This window comes from Zalophus californianus, chromosome X (assembly GCF_009762305.2).
Source record: "Zalophus californianus isolate mZalCal1 chromosome X, mZalCal1.pri.v2, whole genome shotgun sequence".
NCBI classification, from domain to species: Eukaryota; Metazoa; Chordata; class Mammalia; order Carnivora; family Otariidae; genus Zalophus; species Zalophus californianus.
In genome coordinates, this window is record NC_045612.1 from 69,156,148 (window position 1) to 69,169,476 (window position 13,329).

At 40.4% G+C, this 13,329-nt stretch overlaps 1 long non-coding RNA gene across 4 annotated transcripts in view; it reads right to left on the reverse strand.

Moving 5' to 3' along the window:
* LOC113930623 overlaps positions 1-13,329 on the reverse strand; it is an 81,627-nt gene that overhangs the window by 23,549 nt on the left and 44,749 nt on the right. The window lies entirely within an intron of this gene.

Sequence of the window (13,329 nt, forward strand, 5' to 3'; positions counted from 1 at the left end):
CCACAGTGGCTGCACCACTTTATTTCTAATCAGCAATGCACAAGGGTTCCCTATTTTCCACATCTTCATCAACGCTTGTCTTTTTTATATTAGCCATTCTGACTGATGTGAGGTGGTATCTCATTGTGGTTTTGATTTGCATTTCCCTTATGATTAGTGATGTCAAACATATTCTCATGTGTCATTTATCTGTATGTCTTCTCTGGAAAAATATCTGTTCAGATCCTCTGCCCATTTTATAATGGACTGTTTTGTTGGTACTTAGTTCTTTATATATTTTGGATATTAACCCTTTCTCAGATGTATCATTTGAAATATTTTCTATCATTTAGTAGGTTGCCTTTTTATTGCATGGCTGGTTTCCTTTGCTGTGCCCAAGTTTTTTATTTTGGTGTAGTTTCAATACTTTATTTTTGCTTTTGTTTCCCCTGCCTTAGAAGACATCTAGAAAAATGTTGCAATGCTGATGTCTAAGAGATTACTTCCTATGTTTTCTTCTAGGAGTTTTATGGTTCCAGGGCTCACATTTAGATCTTTAAGCCATTGTGAGTTTATTTTTGTGTATGGTATAAGAAAGTGGCCCAGATTCTGGACAGCTACATGTAAAAGAATGAAACTGGGCTAGGGGGCTGGGGCTTGCTGAGGCAGCAGGCCATTTAGGGTGCCCAGACCCTGCTACTGTCTGCACTACCAAAGTGGAAGGAAATATAAACAGTAGTGCTCCACCAGCCCTTCCAACCCTGAAGAGAATTCCAGCAAGCCACCTACCATTTGGTGGAGGATTAGTTCCCTTATATTCTAGTTGCCTTTTTCAAATATAGTTTTTCTGTGGCCCAGGGCAGATAAATCTGCTCCTGGTCCCTCAGTACTATACTTCTCTACTGCGGTTGTTAAGCATCAGGGGTGGGTTTCTCAACATTACTGTGTCTCTTCAACTATTCTCTATGTTGTCTCTATCCTTTGTTGTGCAGAAGCCCTCAGTTGTTTTTTTTTTTAAATTTTATTTATTTATTTGACAGAGAGAGACAGCTAAAGCAGGAACACAAGCAGGGGGAGCGGCAGGCAGAGGGAGAAGCAGGCCTCCCGCTGAGCAGGGAGCCTGATGTGGGGCTCAATCCCAGGACCCTGGGATCATGACCAGAGCCAAAGGCAGACACTTAACGACTGAGCCACCCAGGCGCCCCCTCAGTTCTTTTTCAGGGGGAATTATTCTATATCTAAGTACAGATTTAGTGTCTGTGAAGGAGGTGAGTTCAGCATTACCCCGTGTCACCATCTTGGAACCTTCCCCCAACCTTTTTTTGATTGGTGTTTACATGCTATTATCAAGTTCTAATCTTTTACCTTAACATATCTATGTTAGGATATTGAAAGAAGGTATCTTGTAGATAGCATATAGTTGGGTTATGATTTTTTAAATCAAATCTGACAGGCTCTGAGGTTTGCTTGATCATTTACATTTACTCTAATTATAGATACGTTTGGATTTATGTCTACCACATTACGATATTTTGACTGTCTCCTGCATTTTGTATTTCTTTACATGTTTTAAACATTCTGTTTGTGTGACTTTTGGGTTACACTTCTTTGGGGAATTAATAATTTAGAGATTTTTTTTTAAGATTTTTATTTATTTATTTGAGAGAGTGAGCACAAGCAGAGGGAGCCACAGGCAGAGGGAGAAGCAGACTCCCCACCAAGCAAGGAGCCTGACGTGGAACTCAATCCCAGAACCCTGGGACCATGACCCAAGCCGAAGGCAGACACTTAACCGACTGAGCCATCGAGGTGCCCCTAGAGATTTTTTTTTTAAGATTTTATTTATTTGAGAGAGAGCGCGCAAGCAAGGGAGCACAAGCAGGGGGAGCAGCTGAGGGAGAGGGAGAGGCATACTTCCCACTGAGCAGGGAGCCCAGTGTGGGGCTCGATCTCAGGACCCTGAGATCATGACCTGAGCCAAAGGCAGACACTTAACTGACTTGAGCCACACAGGTGCCCCTAATTTAGAGATTTTTTTTTAAACTTTAATTAAAAATATAATCTTTGTCAGTCTCTTCAACAAATGGTGTTGGAAAATTGGACAGCCACATGTAGAAGAATGAAACTAGACCATTTTCTTACACCATATACAAAAATAAACTCAAAATGGATGAAAACCCTAACTGTGAGGGGCGCCTGGGTGGCTCAGTCAGTTAAGCGGGTGTCTTTGGCTCAGGTCATGATCCTGGGGTTCTATGATCGAGCCCCATGTCCGGCTCCCTGTTCAGCGGAGAGCCCGCTTCTCCCTCTCCCTCTGCCTGCCACTCTGCCTACTTGTGCTCTCTCTCAATCTATCTGTCAAATAAATAAAATCTTTAAAAACAAAAAACAAACCTAACTGTGAGACAGGAATTCAACAAAATCCTAGAGGAGAACACAGGCAGCAACCTCTTCAACCTTGGCCAAAGTAACTTCTTGCTAGACATGTCTCCAAAGGCAAGGGAAACAAAAGCAAAAATGAACTACTGGGACTTCACCAAGATAAAAAGCTTTTGCACAGCAAAGGAAACAGGTGGCAAAACCAAAAGACAACCTACAGAATGGGAGAAGATATCTGTAAATGTCTTATCAGATAAAGGGCTAGTATCCAAGATCTATAAAGAACTTATCAAACTCAACACCTGTTAGAATGGCTAAAATCAAAAAGACAAAAAAGGATGTGGAGAAAAAGGAAGCCTCCTGTATACTGGTGGGAATGTCAACTGGTACAGCCGCTGAAGAAAATAGTATGGAGGTTCCCCAAAAATTTGAATATAGAAATACCATATGATCCAATAATCCCACTACTGGGTATTTACCCAAAGAAAATGAAAACACTAATTCAAAAAGATGTGTGCATCCCTATGTTTATTGCAGCAATTTTTACAATAGCCAAGATATGGAAGGAATTCAAGTGTCCACCAATAGATGAATGCATAAAGGATAAATATATATATATATATATAATGGAATATTAATCAGCCATAAAAAAAAGACTGAGATCTTGCCATCTGCAACAATATGGATGGACCTAAAGGGTATTGTGCTAGGTAAAATAAGTCAGACTGAGAAAGACAAATACCGTATGATTTCACTCATATGTGGAATCTGAAAAACAAATGAATAAACAAAAAACAGAATCAGACCTATAAATATAGAAAACAAACTGATGGTTGCCATAAGGGTGGGGAGTGCCATAGGGAATGAGGGGATGGGCAAAATGGGTGAAGGGAAGTGGGAGGTAACAGGCTTCTAGTTATGGAATGAAAAGTCATGAGAATAAAAGGCAGAGCAGAGGGAATATAGTCAATGACGGAAACAATAAAGAAAACTAAAAGGCAGCCTACAGAATGGGAGAAGATATTTGCAAATGACATGTCTGATAAAGGGTTAATATGCAAAATACATAAAGAACTTATTAAGCTCAACACCCAAAAAACAAATAATCCAGTTAAGAAATGGGCAGAAGACATGAATAGGACCTTTCCAAAGAAGACATCCAGATGGCTAACAGACACATGAAAAGATGCTGAACATTACTCATCATCAGGTAAGTACAAATCAAAACCACGATGACAAACCACCTCGCACCTGTCAGAGTGGCTCACACAAAGCAATAGGTGTTCGTGAGGATTCAGAGAAACGGGAACCCTCGTGCACTGTTGGCAGGAAAGCAAACTGGTGCGGCCACTCTGGAAACCAGTATGGAGGTTCCTCAAAAAGTTAAAAATAGAACTACCCAGGCACCTGGGTGGCTCAGTCAGTTAAGCTTCTGCCTTCAGCTCTGGTCATGATCCTAAGGTCCTGGGATCAAGCCCACATCGGGCTCCCTGCTCAGCGGGGAGTCTGCTTCTCCCTCTCCCTCTCCCCGTGGGCTTCTGCTCTCTCTCACTCATTCTTTCAAATAAATAAAGTCTTTAAGAAAAAAAATAGAACTACCCTACAATCCAGAAATTGCGCTACTAGGTATTTACCCAAAGGATACAAAAATACTGATTCGAAGGGGTACATGCACCCCGATGTTTACAGCATTATCAACAACAGCAAAACTATGGAAAGAGCCCAGATGTCAACTGGCTGATGAATGGATAGAGAAGATGTGATGTATATATACGATGGAATATTATTCAGCCATCAAAAAGTATGAAAGGTTACCATTTGCGACAATGTGGATGGAGCTAGAGTGTATTATGCTAAGCGAAATAAGTCAGGGAAAGATAAATACCATATGATTTTACTCATGTGGAATTTAAGAAACAAAACAGATGAACATATAGGAGGGGGAAAAATAAATGGAAACAAACCCTAAGAGTCTCTTTTTTTTTTTTTTCCCTAAGAGTCTCTTAACAACAGAGAACAAACTGAAGAGTAATGGAAGGAGGTGGATGGGGGAGGGGCTGGATGAGTGATGGGTATCAAGAAGGGCACTTGTTATGATGAGCACTGGGTGGTGTACTTAAGTGATGAATCAGTGAATTCTACTCCTGAAACCAATACTGCACTGCATGTTAACTAACTTGAATTCAAATAAAAATTAAATAAAAATAAAAAAATAAAAAATAAAGGAATACAGTCAATGACATTGTAATAGCATTGTATGGTGGCAGATGGCACCTATACTTGGTAGTGAGCACAACATAATGTTTAGAGTTGTTCAACCACTTTGCTGTACACCTGAAACTAATGTAACATTGTGGGTCAACTATATTCGAATAAAAAAATTAAATAAAAAAATTAAAAGTCCTAAAATCAATTGTATTTCTTTACTAGCAATAAAATATCCAAAAATGGAATTAAGAGAACTCCATTCTGAATAGCATCAAAAAGAATAAAACATTTAAGGATAAATTTCACAAAAGAAAAAACAATTTACATATTAAACACTACAAAACACTGCTTGGAAAAAGCAGTATTATTATACAGACAACACCCACCAAACTGATCTATAAAGTCAATAAAATCCATACGGAAATCCCAGCAGGCTTTTTTTGTATTAAAAAGAAAATGGGGGGCACCTGGGTGGCTCAGTCAGTTGGGCATCTGCCTTCAGCTCAGGTCATGATCCCAGGATCCTGGGATTAAGCCCCGCATCGGGCTCCCTGCTCAGCAGGAGAGTCTGCTTCTCCCTCTCCCTTTGCCCCTCCCCCTACTCATGTTCTCTCTCTCAAATAAATAAAATCTTAAAGGAAAAAAATGGCAAGCTGATCACAAGTGCAAGGCTTACAGAATACCCAAAACACTTTTGAAAAACAATGTAGTAGGTCTTTTGTTACCAGATTTTAAAACTTACTTTTAAAGCTACAATAATCAAGATAATATAAAACTGATGAAAGAGTAGATATAGAAAATAACTGATAAACTGGACCTCATCAAAATAAAGAAAGTGTTTCAGATAGACACTATAGAAAATGAAAAGACAAGTTACATAGTTAAGAAAATATTTGTAAATCATTATTTTTGATAAGGGACTTGTGTTCAAAATACATTATGTGTATATATAAAGAACTCCTATAATGCAGTAAGAAAAAATTAGAAATGGAGAAAAGCTTTAAAAGATATTCCACCAAAATTATATGAATGAGCAATAAGCAAATGAAAAAATGCCCAATCTCATTAGAGCTTAATTAAGGAAATGTAAAATAAAGCCATAACGAAATATCACTTCACACTAACTAAACTGGCTATAATCAAAAAGACAGATAATAACAAATGATGAAGATGCAGACAAATGTTAACCCTCATATATTGCAGGTGGTAACATAAAATAGTATAGCCACTTTAGAAAACAATTTGGCAGTTTCTTTAAGTGCTAAGTAAGTATTTACCCTATGACCCAACTATTCCATTCAAGAAAAATGGAAATCATACAAGGACAGGTACATCAATTTTCATAGCAACATTTATTAATAATAGCCAAAGGAAATAAAAGGAATATAAGTCAAATTTCTGTCAAGTGCTGAACTATGAAACAAAAATGTGGTATATCTATAATACTGAGTAATATTCAGCTCTAAAAAATATATATATACAAATACATGCTACCACAAGGATAAACCTCAAAAAAATTGTAGTAAGTGAAGGAGGTCAAATTCAGTATCATGAATATTCTAAATTTCATTTATATGAAGTATCAAAGAACGGCTAAATTTTATGTAGAGGTCAGTAGTAACACAGGACTGAGGATGGGAATAGGACTGACTATAAATGAGCTTGAGGGAATTTTGGAAATAATGCAATGCCTTATAACTGGATTGTGGTAACAGCTGCACACTATACAAATTTACTAAATGAATAAATGAACTGTGTACAAAAAAAGGAATACATTTATTATATGATATTTTATCTCAGTAACACTTAAAAAGAACCAAATTGAAATTCTTAACTAAAAATAAAATATCTATGATTAAAAAAAAATTCACTTGAGGGGGCAACTGGATGGCTTAGAGTTGGCTGAGCATCTGAACTCTTGGTTTCAGCTCAGGTCATGATCTCATGGGTCCTGGGATTGAGCCCCCACGTTGGCTGCATGCTCAGCAGGGAGTCTGCTTGAAGATTCTCTCCCTCTGCCCCTCTCCTCAACTTGAGCACTCAAGCTCTTTCTCGAATAAATAAATCTTTATTTTTTTTAAAGACTGATTATTTGACAGACAGAGAGAGAGAAAGAGAGAAAACACAAGCGCACAAGCAGGGGTGTGGCAGGCAGAGGGAGAGGGAGAAGCAGGCTTCCCACTGAGCAAGGAGCCCGACACAGGGCTCGATCCCAGGACCCTGGGATCATAACCTGAGCCAATGGCAGTCGCTTAACCAACTGAGCCACCCAGGCACCCCTAAAATAAATAAATAAATTTAAAAAAAAAAATTCACTTGAGACCTCAATAGCAGAATGGAGACAAGAGTCAATAAATTTGAAGACAGATCAATAAAAATTACCCAATCTAAGCAACAGAACAACAAAAAGTTTGAAACAAAACAGTCTCTGAACTTATGAAGCAATATTAAAATGTCTAGTATACAAGTCATCAGAGTACGAGGAGAAAAAAAAAAAGTTTATAGGAATATTACTGGAAAACTTCCCTAACTGATGAAAGATAAATCCACATATTGAACTACCTCAGCAAATCCAAACAAGACAAACTGAAAGAAAAACACCCAGAAATATCACTTTCAGCAAACTGCTAAAAACCGAAAATAAAAAAATTTGAAAGCAGCTACAAAAAGCAACACAGTTCAGATAGATTATCAATGACTCAAACTACCGCAAACTTCTCATCAGAAACCACGGGGAACAGAAATGGTAGAAAAACATCTTTATAGAGTGCTAAAAGAAGAGGGGCACCTTGGTGGTTCAGTCAGTTAAGTGTCTGACTTTTGATTTCGGCTCAGATCATGGTCTCAGGGTTGCAAGATGGAGTCCCAGGTCAGGCTCCAGACTCAGTGGGGAGTCTGCTGGAGATTCTCTCTCTCCCTCTGCCTGTGCCCCTCCCTGCACTCTCTCTCTAAATAAATCTTTAAAAAGTTAAAAAATTTAGGGCGCCTGGGTGGCTCAGTTGGTTAAGCCACTGCCTTCGGCTCAGGTCATGATCCTGGAGTCCCGGGATCGAGTCCCGCATCGGGCTCCCCCTTCTCTGTGGGGAGCCTGCTTCTCCCTCTGCCTCTGCCTGCCACTCCCACTGCTTGTGCTCACTCTGTCTCTCTCTCTCTCTATGTCAAATAAATAATAAAATATTTTTAAAAAAAAAGTTAAAAAATTTAAAAAAAAAAGTGCTAAAAGAAGAAAAAACTTCTAGCATTTTATCCAGCAAAAAAGTCCTTCAGGAATGAAGGTGAAATGAACCCATTCTTAGATGAAAGAAAATGAAGAGAATTCATTTTAAAAGGAGTTGAGATGAAATAATAGAGTTCTTCACTCTCGGGCGCCTGGGTGGCTCAGTTAGTTGGGCGACTGCCTTTGGCTCAGGTCATGATCCTGGAGTCCCGGGATCGAGTCCCACATCGGGCTCCCTGCTCAGCGGGGAGTCTGCTTCTCCCTCTGACCCTCTTCCCTCTCGTGCTCTCTATCTCTCATTCTCTCTCTCAAATAAATAAATAAAATCTTTAAAAAAAAAAAAAAGAGTTCTTCACTCTGAAGGTGAATGGATACCCAGGGGAAGCTAACATCTTTAGAAATGAAGGAAGACCAGAACTGGTAAATGACTGAGAAAATATAAAAGCTCATTTTTCTCCTCTTAGGTTCTTTATATAGGACTCTGAAAAGCAGAAATCATAACACAGTCTGATGGGCTTTCAAAATACATAAATGTAAAACACATGGCAACTATTAAAAAAACCATTTAAAAAAGTATGGCTTTTGTTTTACTTGAAGTGGTAAAACATTACATCTATATAAACTGTTAGGTGATTACTAGGTATGTTTATTGTAATCCCTACAGCAACAACAACAGAACATACCAAAAAATTTAAAAGAACATTAAAATGGAATACTAAAAATATTCAAACAATGCAAAAGAAAAAAATGAAAAACAGAGAAACAAACAATAACAAAGACAATGAAGCTCAGACAGAAAGCTAGAAACATCATCACTACATCCTTAAGAGAAGAAACGGGCCTGACAACTGCAAATTAGTGACTTTATTAACCATAGAAGTGAAGTCATAGAGTAAAAAATTACATAGAAATTTAGAGAAAGGTAGGTACCTGCAGAGAAAAACAGAATCTGAGCATTTGATCATTGGAACAAATGCCACAAAAAGTGGCAAGAAAGTAGGAAGATATAACTAAAAATTAAAATATCCTGCTAAAGGCCAAGTGTAGGCTATCATGAGAATGACAAGCCTTTGGGGGGAGGGGCGTTTCAAAAAAACAGGGAGTGCGTTGTACCCACCTGCAGATTTTTTTAAAGATTTTTTTTTAATGATTCATTTGAGACACAGAGAGAGAGAGAAAGAAAGAGCATAAGCAGGGGGATAGGCAGAGGGAGAGGGAGAAGCAGGCTCCCCACTGAGCCAGGAGCCCAATGTGGGGCTCGATCCCATGACCCCAGGATCAGGACCCGAGCCGAAGGCAGACTCCCAACCATCTGAGCCACCCAGGTGCCCCCCACCTGCAGATTTTACAAACAGGTGGCCACAGGGAAGATCACAGAGAAAGATTCCCTTGGTGCTACTTGGTGGAGGGGAGCAGCAAGTATGGCTGAAATTCTGCCCATATGTATTCCTCCCATCTCTCTTACCAAAACAAAACAAAAACACCCAAACAAAAAACCCACAAAAGTTCCTAAACTAAAAGCAAGATCATTAAAACCTATACTCTGAAGCACTGAGTAGAGGATTAGATGGCATAGCATTATACCTGAAGGTGCAAGAAGACTTGTGAAGACCGTATCCCAAAACCCAGATTCACAATGTCTGCTTAAGACTGAGTCTCAATCCAAACATTAGAGAATGTTCCCATTTTCTACCCCCAAACACATGCTGGCAAGCACTGAGTGAAATTAGAAGATGACACAGAGGAAAGCTGAAGAAGACAGACCCTCTCTGAGGAGCAGTGCAAAGGGACAAAAACCACACAGGGACACAACAACAAAGTATCATTACATGGTTCCAAGTCTCTGGTACAGAGAGAAACCATAGTAACAAACACTAAATCCAGCCCAATACTGAGTAGGTTGACACAAAATTCTACATAAATAGCCTAGAAAAAGGGAAGGCGTGCTTTTCTCAAAGAATAAAAGTATTTACTTCAGGAGGAGGGGGAAGCTGGTGGAGTAGGAGGACCTTAAGCTCACCCTATCCCACATTTACAACTCGGTATCATCTGCATCCAAGCCAATAAATCGTAGAACAAACTGAAGACTGACAAAACAGACTCCACAAGTAAATATGGAGAAGCTGCTGCATCTGAAAGGGTAGGTAGGTCAGAAAGGCATAGAGAGGCTGCCCGCAGGAGGGAGGGAGCTGCATGCATGCAGAGAGGGCAGAGAAATAGGCCCTAACACCAGGGAGCTCACACAGGAAAGATTAATCCCCCCGGCCATAATGTTTGGCTTTAAAAAACAGATGGGCTGGTGCAGATGAGTCAGGAGAGGTTATCAAAGATGGTATTTGGCCAAATCCATTAGAGTACTACTTGGTTCCAAATATGGATGATGAAGGGGAAGGAGAAAATGATGATGACGACGAACAAGAAGGATTGGAAGATACTGATGAAGGGGCGCCTGGGTGACTCAGTCGGTTGAGCATCAACTCTCGGTTTCAGCTCAGATCTCGGAGTCGTGAGATGAAGCCCCTTGTTGGGCTCTAAGTTCAGCCAGGAGTCGGCTTGAGGATTTCTCTCCCTTTCCCTCTCCCCCTGCTCACTTGCTCTCTCTCTCAAATAAATAAATCTAAAAAAAAAAAAAAAAAAGATACTGACGAAGAAGTAGATGATGATAAAGGTGAAGAGAATGAAGGGGAGAAGGAAGGACAGGAGGATGAAGAAGAAAAACACTGATGGATTCCAACCTTCATTTTTTAAATTTCCTCCAGTCCCTGAGAACAAGTTGCAGTCTTTTTTTTCCTCTTCTTGTGCTCACTCACCCTGTTTTTTGAAGTCATTTTTCTCTCTCTTTATAACATGGTTTTCAACTTATGTTGGGGGCGGGGGAATACCGTGAGCAGAATACAATGGGAAAAGTCTCTACCACTTTCCTTTCCAAATTCATTTTTACCCCTTCCTGTCTCAACAAAAACATACACGACCATGCTCTGTGGGGAAAAAAAGGAAAACCTGCTCCCTTACCTTTGCTGGAAGCTGGAGAATGCTAGGCCCCTGTATAGCAGTGTACGGAATTCTAACTTTTTTCCTCCTTTTTCTGTATATTGGGCTCAGAGATTACACTTTGTCTCTCTGTGAATATGGACAGTTAGCATTTGCCAACATGTGTCTTTCTACTTTCTCTTACTTAAAAAAAGAAAGAAAAATTTAAAATGGAATTACAGAAGATCAGCAAAGGGTAGGTTTGAGATCCCTGGGTGGGTTAAATGGGCACTTTGACAACATGGCTTCTCCTTTAGTATGTTTAACTGTGATGTTTAATGGACATCCTTGCAGTTTAAGATGACATTTTTAAAATTATATTCTCTACCTATGATGACTAGAGCCCTGCCACTCAGCAGGAGATCAGCAGAACCTATACATATGATCTTACTTGGAACTGACATTTCTTATTACAATTTTGCTCCTTTTTATTTTTAAATGTTCTTTGTGTTTCACTGGAAAGGAAAGATCATGCTCAGTTTTAAATGCTAAAAGTGTACAAGTTGTTTTGTTACAATAAAACTACCTACCTACCTACCTGCGTACAGACATACACACCAAAGGGGTTGAATTCCATCAGTTTGTAAAACCAGTAGGACTGGGAGCCTGGAGCTTTACAAGTCAGCTGACTCAGCACTGGGTAAACCATGAGAGCTAGTTACAGCTGGGTCACTGGCCTTAAAGAGACAGCAGCCCATGTGAGGAGGCAACATAAAAACAGCAGTTTACACAACACCAGGGGCAAATAGCAGACAGATCTGTTCATACTGATTTCAGAGTGTGTTGGGGGACTTCAAAAACAAGGGGGGCTGGAAGCGCCATTTTCCTTCCCTGCCCCCCAGCATAAAACACGGAGCCATCTGTGGGAGGCAGGGCTACACAGACACTTGTTACCTTACCTGCTAGCAGTGCACCCTGCCCAAAAGGTCTCCTGAAGAGTCCCCCACTCCAAGCCTGCTAGCTTCAGCCCTGGCCTCAGGACAAATTTTCTTAAATCCCTGTGTTCACCCCACCCGTGCAGCCACAGGGTGCACAGCTGCTGTTTCAAGCCACACCCATCCACCACACCGTGCCCAGCCAATGTGTCCCCAGCCACCATCATGCACCACACCCACCTGCATGCCCCCCCCCCACCCCAATCACTGAGTTCAGCCCCTAGCTGCCACAGGGCTTCGGGAGATCCGGCAAAGAACTAGTGGCCCAGTACAAACTTTGCTAACACCACTACCCTGCCCCCAAGTTCCCTGGTGGGCACGCCCACTCAAAGCTGGCCTGCCTGGGACCAACTAACACCACAAAGAGCAATTACAGCCCACAAGAGGCAGACAGAGAGTCGGCACAGACAACTGCACTAAAAGGAAAAATGACTCAGACACAGCAACAGGGCATATGTAACACGCATAGGACACTCTCCTGAAGTGCCAGGTTTTGGTGAACAGCATACCACTGCAGGACACTCCAGGACCTCTTCTTCATACAGTCACTACTTTCAAGAACCGAAGACACAGATGACTTTCTTAACATAGAGAAACAGACACAGAAAAGCAGACAAAATGAGGAGACAGAGAAATTTATCCCAAAGGAAAGAACTGGACAAGACCACAACCAGAGATCTAAGCGAAAGAGATATTAGTAAAATGACAGACAACTTAAAGCAATGATCACAAGGATATTCACTGGATTGAGAAGAGTGGAAGACAAGAATGAGACCTTTAACACAGAGATAAGGAATAACACAGCAGTGATAAAGGGCTTGATATGAAATGAGAAACATACTTGTTGGAATGAAGAGCAGGATGGAAGAATCAGAGGAATGAATTAGTGACCCAGAAGACAGAAATGGAAAGTAATCAAGGTGAGCAAAAGACCGAAAAAAATTATGCAAAATGCGAACTCAGGGAACTCAGTGACTCCATTAAACCTAACAACATTCATATTGTAAGAGTCCCACAAGAGGAAGAGAAAGAAAAGGGAGCAGAAAATTTACCTGAAGAAATAATAGCCAAAAACATCCCTAATCTGGAAGGGAACAGATATCCAGATTGAGGAGGCAGAGAACACCCATCAAAATCAACAAAAGTAGACCCATACCAAGACATCTGATTATGTAACAAAACATAATTAAATTTGCAAAATAGAGATAAAAAAATTTAAAAGCATCAAGACAAAAGAAGTCATTAACTTACAAGGGAAAACCCATACAAATAGCAGATTTTTCAACAGAAATTTGCAAACCAGGGGCGCCTGGGTGGCTCAGTTGGTTAAGCGACTGCCTTCGGCTCAGGTCATCATCCCAGGGTCCTGGGATCGAGCCCCGCATCGGGCTCCCTGCTCGGCGGGAAGCCTGCTTCTCCCTCTCCCACTCCCCCTGCTTGTGTTCCCTCTCTCGCTGTCTCTCTCTCTCTGTCAAATAAATAAATAAAATCTTTAAAAAAAAAGAAAGAAAGAAAGAAAGAAATTTGCAAACCAGAAGGGAGTGGTATGATATATTAAAAGTGCTGAATGGGAAAAATCTA